Consider the following 6000-nt stretch of genomic DNA (forward strand, 5'->3'; position numbering starts at 1 on the left):
AGCATCTCCCTAGGGCCGACTTCCTCCTGACAGAACCTCCCACAACATCCCCGATAGGAGGGATGCCCACTCATTCCTGCTGGCATCCCCAAAACAATCCCCAGCAGGAGAGATGCCCACTCCTTTTGGCACCTCCCTCTGAACACATGGTCCCCCCCCAAAAGGCTTTTCATTTAGTGAGCATTTTGTAAAGTACATAGTAAATTTTGAATGTCTCTTTTCTGGCTAGATGTCCTATACAAAACTAGGCTTCACATTTGAATAGATTTATATGCATATTTTGGTCCTTAAGTCAAGTACCTTTGGTACAAGTGGTACACCATCTTGATGATCTCAGCTTTCTTTTCTTCTCTTACTGTTTCTATCTCTCTCTTCTCTGCTGCTCTTTTTCTCCATTACCAGTTCTTCATCTCCTCTCCTCTTTCTATGTCTCCCTTTCTTCTACTCCTTCTCACCCTTCATTGCTACCTGTCTAACCACTCTAGCTTCCTGCCTCCCATTTCCTTCTCCCTGGCTTCCCCTGCTATCTGGTACCCCTCTCCCTTTTCTGGATCTTCAGCTTTGTCTCCTCTCATGCCCCCCTTCCAACCTCTACCTCTTTAAGCTCATCATTCATCCTCATTGTCTCTCTAATATGTTTCCTTAATATGTAGACTGTAGAGATCTTACTGGTCAACCCTTTATCTGCCCTGTCCAGGTTCTCTACCCCCTTCAGTCCTTCATTGTTCATGGGTTCTTCCACACAGTTTTCCTTTAAATTGTAAGTGAAGTTAAGCATAGTAATCAGAATAATAAATCATTAATTTCAAACTGATGTAAGTTTTATATGGATATTTCATTAAGGAAAAGGATGAAAGGGAAATTTATAGGTGAAATAAGCTGATAATACTTTATCTTTATTTTTAATTTATTCAAAGAAATTAAGTTCTGTGTCAACAAAATAAGCTTAACAGAAGAGAAAGAAGAAGAAAAATGTGAAGAGAAATGAAACAGAAAAAAAAAGAATAAAGAACCTTTGCAAGCAACGACAAAAAAGATTGTGAGATTTTGTAAAATCATTGCATGTATTCTTGCTTCTGTCTGCTCTCTTATTCTTCATTATGAACATAACTTATATTCTAGTAAGGATATGCATTGATTAGTTTCTTAGGGTGCTTTACAAATTTTAGTACATATTAAATTGATTTAACATACAGTAACCCCCTCTTTTACAAAGCTGCGCAGCAACAGCCCCGAAACCCTTTAAATCTATGGGCTTCGGGCCTTTACCGTGTGGCTTTGTAAAAGAGGGGGGGTAAGTGATAAATTAAAGGTTGTGTTAATTAGTGTGTTAAAAAGCTATAGGGCATGTTTAAACCTATCCATTAAAATGAATGTGTGAAACAAAAAGAACCCAAAAATTTTGGGGAAAAATCCAACCAAATCAAAAGTGTTTGGCCTGCATACATTCCCTCTGTTTTATTTTTCTATTTCAGGAAACTACAAGTTTAAAGGATTTTCCATTTAGTAGATGGGGGACAAGGAGTATTTAATTTTTTATTTTTTTTAAAAATCATTTAAGTATAGTCTCAAATCAAAAATTATTTAGTCCCAAGCTAAATCTAAACCTAAAGAGAGAGTTTTTTTCAAAAGGATGTGTTTGAGAAAAAGACTAGGGATGTTTTTGTAGGCACAAACATTTTATTTGAAAACTCACCAGGGAAAAATACCCACAGAGATTTGCACCTGCTTTATCTGTGGCTACTTTTTCCATGAAGATTAACTTGCCTAGGGGCCCTTGTACTCAAGGGTGTTACCAATCCCTATTATTATTATTATTAATTATTTATATACTGCCCCACCTCGTTTTATATATTTGACTTACCTAGTAATGCTTGATGCTTTTATTCTGTCTTAAAGTTATTTGTGTTACAATAATATTATTCCTAGACAAGTGGATCTAGCTTCTTATTATTGCGATCCACCTAGAACCGATAAGGTACATAAGACTAGGATGTAATGTAATGTTCAGGCTTGAGGGCTGTTGAAGTGGTGTACATTGAGATGCATTTGTTTTTTTTTCTATACTCGAGGCATAGGCAACAGGGGCCATGGCCTCCCCAAAAATTCTCAGTTGCTGTGTTTTGAGCCCTCCCACTCACCCTTCTTCTGGTGTTTGCTTAAATTTTCAGGCAGCCACCGCACAGCGTCAAACAGCAGGCCTGCCCCGGAACCCTTCATTCTACGTACTTCTGGGGGCAGGTCTGCTTGTGGATTCTGCACAGTGGCTGCTGAAGATTTAAAACTAAAGCGCCGGGAAGAGGTGGGTGGGGGACTCGGGAGCTGTTTAGAGGTTGAGCTCTGCTGCCTATGCCTTGAGGGCCCACCATATAATATAAGTTGCACCTGGGACCTTTTATGTAAAGTGCACTGCAGGTTGCTCTACTGCTCTGCTGGGATGTCTGTTTGGCTAATATAATAAAAAATGCTGGCCCCCAGATTTCCCCCAATGGCTTATTTTTGTGTGGTTTTCCCTAGGATGATTTTATTTTTTAATGGTATCTACCGAAAGACTCACTGAGCACAATATTGTCCATCACTCGATTTTTGGATGTTTTCCACAAAGGCCCTGATCCTGCAAAACGTGTCTAAAGTTAGGTACCGCTTAGATGTCTCAGCTAGGCGTCCACTGTTTAGACGTCTACATTTTTAGGTGTTCTTTAGAGAATCAGGTTTTAGGTGAAAGTTAGACGTCCAAACAATATCCTTAATGTTATAACATTTTATTATTATGGCGTTATTAGAATGGCAATTTTATGGCATTTTGCATTATAATTGTGATACTGGGAGTTGGATCTGTCTAATGCTTTTATTTATTTCTCTTCTATCAGAGAGAGTGACTAGGATTCGAACCAGCAACATTAGGGTGGAAGGTCGTATGTTTAACCAGTGTGCTACACAGTGAGCTAGCAAGTTGTATAGCAATTGTAAAACTAGGTCCTATAGGCCTTGTAAAGGAAGTCTACGTTTCAGCACAGTTTGGGCTTCAGATAGACCTGAGTTCTATGGATGGAACTTAGGCACAGTTGGGCGTCCTTAATGCAATCTGCTAAGTAGCGCTCTGGGTTTTTATTTTTGTTTTATTAAGCTCAAAATACATTTAATAAGGCACCACATAAACAGGGCACATCAAAACAGATGTATTGCATGCAAAACGTACAAAGGCTGGAACACCTCGCTAGATGTACAGAAAGACAGTTTTGATTATCGTTACTTGGAAGTCCTGGCGATTATGACATCCAAATGCTGATTTAGGATGCTCTTTGGAAGTCTATGTTTTTTGATTATGGGCCCCTAAGTGTATAGCCCTCAATGGAGGCTGCCCCAGCATTGCTGGTTGAGCTGAGAACTTTTCATCGGCTCCGTGTAAATTAAAGTTAGATATTGGTATGGTATACGAGTAATATTTTCTGATGAATCATCCTTGTTTGGATATCTGTGCAGGTTAAAGACCTAGTGCAAGAAAAGCAGAAAACATGATTGAGATAAGTGGAGTTGGCTTGTTGCCCGATGTCTGCATTAACAGTGAACTGTCTCTGACAATTATTAATCCTATTTAGTGCACCTTTGCTATAGATAATACAGTTACAGTTATCCCCATTTAACCTCGTATGCATGCTCTGTCTCACGCAAGCAAGTGACTTTGTTAAGATTTAGACCTCACTGACCACACTGGAATTCCAAGCTGAAAGTTTTGTTGAGAAAACATGGTGCAATATCACATAATTGGGTGAATTTAATTGTCAACTGTCCTCTTTTTCAAAGAGTCCTTGTAATTGGTTTAGTTTCCAAACAACAGAAAGATGGGCTTGACAGTGCGAAGAAACCTAGGATTCAGCTCAGAAGACAGGTGATGAGGAATCCAGTTCAGGTATCCTGAAATTTCAGTACTGAATCTATGAACCATCAGAATGAGTTGACTCATCCTAGTCTTTCTGCAATAAAGTTATTAATCTTTGAGGATAAATGAGACAGAGAGTGTTTATTTACATGTTTAAAAAAGTATCTAGGAAAGCAATTGAATCAGTAGCCTTCCTTTGCCAAATCCTAGCACTTACTGTTTGTGTTGTAATCCAAAAATTCATTGATTGCCATTGATACCAAAGTTAAATAACAACAAATCATTAAAGAGAAACTAGAAATGATAAAGCATATTAGCATTAAACATCCAATTAAAAGGAAACAATGAGAAAAAGATTTGGAAAGAGATATACCTCCTAGATATTCTTTTGTGATAGATGGTATATCAAGAGATTAATAAACTTGGAAACTTGGTATACTGGTTACAGAACACGCATAGTTTTAGAAATTCAAAGCATGTTTTGGTGCAATCCCTGCTTCTAGCAATATTTTTCAATGAAGGGAGGCTGGGAAGTATTCTTATAGACATTTTTGGAGTAGGTGTAAATCTGTGCCTGAGGATTTGTACACTATGCAGGCTCATGCTGGGTGTTTAGGTTATAGGGCCTGTGGAAATGGCCTTGAAAACTGTCCCCAGAATCAATAAAGCTGCATTATTACACTCTTCTTCCTGGCTGCCTGGGCGTCCATTGGACAGTTGTTTTGTAATCTGAACCGAAGTGATTGTTCTTACTGTTTCCTCTACTTTCCCAGCCTACACACTCTATTAGATTATTGCTCAGCTTGTACGACTCATATAACTTTATGGCAAGGATAAACAGGATGGGTGGGAATAGAAAGATGGGCTTGACAGTGCTGAGATAATATGTTAAGGGTAATATCTAAATGCTGGCTAAGTAGAGAACAACACTGACTGATGTAAAGCCCTATTCAGGACATGAATTTTTTGGCTCTTTGCCTGACAAGCAAATTACAAAGATTAGTTTGAGCTGGGTTGGATTAATAGCAAGGGTTGGACCTAGAAATCTCATATGTTCAAATCTATTGACTTAAGAGAAGACAACCAGAAATTGAGGAAGAGCAGATAGAGGGGAGTTGGATGAGAACGATAAACATGATTCTTTCCTCTATATATTTTAGAAAGTAAAATAGCAGTACCAACATAACATAAGAATTGCCGCTGCTGGGTCAGACCAGTGGTCCATCAGTCCCAGCAGTCCACTCACACGGCGGCCCTTTGGTCAAATACCAAGGCCCTGATTGAGTCTAGCCTTACCTGCATACGTTCCAGTTCAGCAGGAACTTGTCTAACCTTGGCTTGAATCCCTGGAGGGTGCTTTCCCCTATAACAGCCTCCGGAAGAGCATTCCAGATTTCTACCACTCTCTGGGTGAAGAAGAACTGCCTTATGTTAGTACGGAATCTATCCCCTTTTAACTTTAGAGAGTGCCCTCTCGTTCTCTCTACCTTGGAGAGGGTGAACAACCTGTCTTTATCTACCAAGTCTATTCCCTTCATTATCTTGAATGTTTTGATCATGTCCCCTCTCAGTCTCCTCTTTTCAAGGGAGAAGAGGCCCAGTTTCTCTAATCTTTCACTATACAGCAACTCCTCCAGTCTCTTAACCATTTTAGTCGCTCTTCTCTGGACTCTTTCGAGTAGTACAATGTCCTTCTTCATGTACGGTGACCAGTGCTGGATGCAGTATTCCAGGTGAGGGCGTACCATAGCCTGGTACAGTGGCATGATAATCTTCTCCATCTGATTGTGATCCCCTTCTTAATCATTCCTAGCATTCTGTTCGCTCTTTTCGCTGCTGCTACGCATTACGTGGATGGCTTCATTGACTTGTTTACCAGTACTCCCAAGTCTCTTTCCTGGGGGGGTTTCTCTGAGTACTGCACCGGACATCCTATATTCATGTATAAGATTTGTTACCGACATGCATCACCTTGCCTTATCCATGTTAAACCTCATTTGCCATGTCACAGCCCATTCCTCGAGCATGTTTATGTCATGTTGCAGGTCTTCGCAATCCTTCTGTGTTTTCACTATTCTGAATAACTTTGTATTGTCCACAAATTTAATCACCTCACTCAT

The 6000-nt window shown here is 39.6% G+C and overlaps 1 protein-coding gene across 3 annotated transcripts in view; it reads left to right on the forward strand.

Annotated features, from left to right (window-relative positions):
* THEGL (theg spermatid protein like) overlaps positions 1 to 3911 on the forward strand; it is a 105756-nt gene extending 101845 nt beyond the window's left edge. For 2 of the 3 annotated variants that reach the window (XR_004539412.1, XR_004539408.1), the window contains exons 7-8: positions 918 to 1039; positions 3805 to 3911. The gene's annotated coding sequence lies outside the window, so the exon portion shown is untranslated. Of the gene's footprint in view, positions 1 to 917; positions 2249 to 3804 lie in introns of those variants that run through there. The other variant, XM_033944125.1, reaches the window with a different exon arrangement.
* Positions 3912 to 6000: the final 2089 nt, after the last annotated feature.

Source organism: Geotrypetes seraphini, chromosome 1, assembly GCF_902459505.1.
Source record: "Geotrypetes seraphini chromosome 1, aGeoSer1.1, whole genome shotgun sequence".
Taxonomy (NCBI): Eukaryota; Metazoa; Chordata; class Amphibia; order Gymnophiona; family Dermophiidae; genus Geotrypetes; species Geotrypetes seraphini.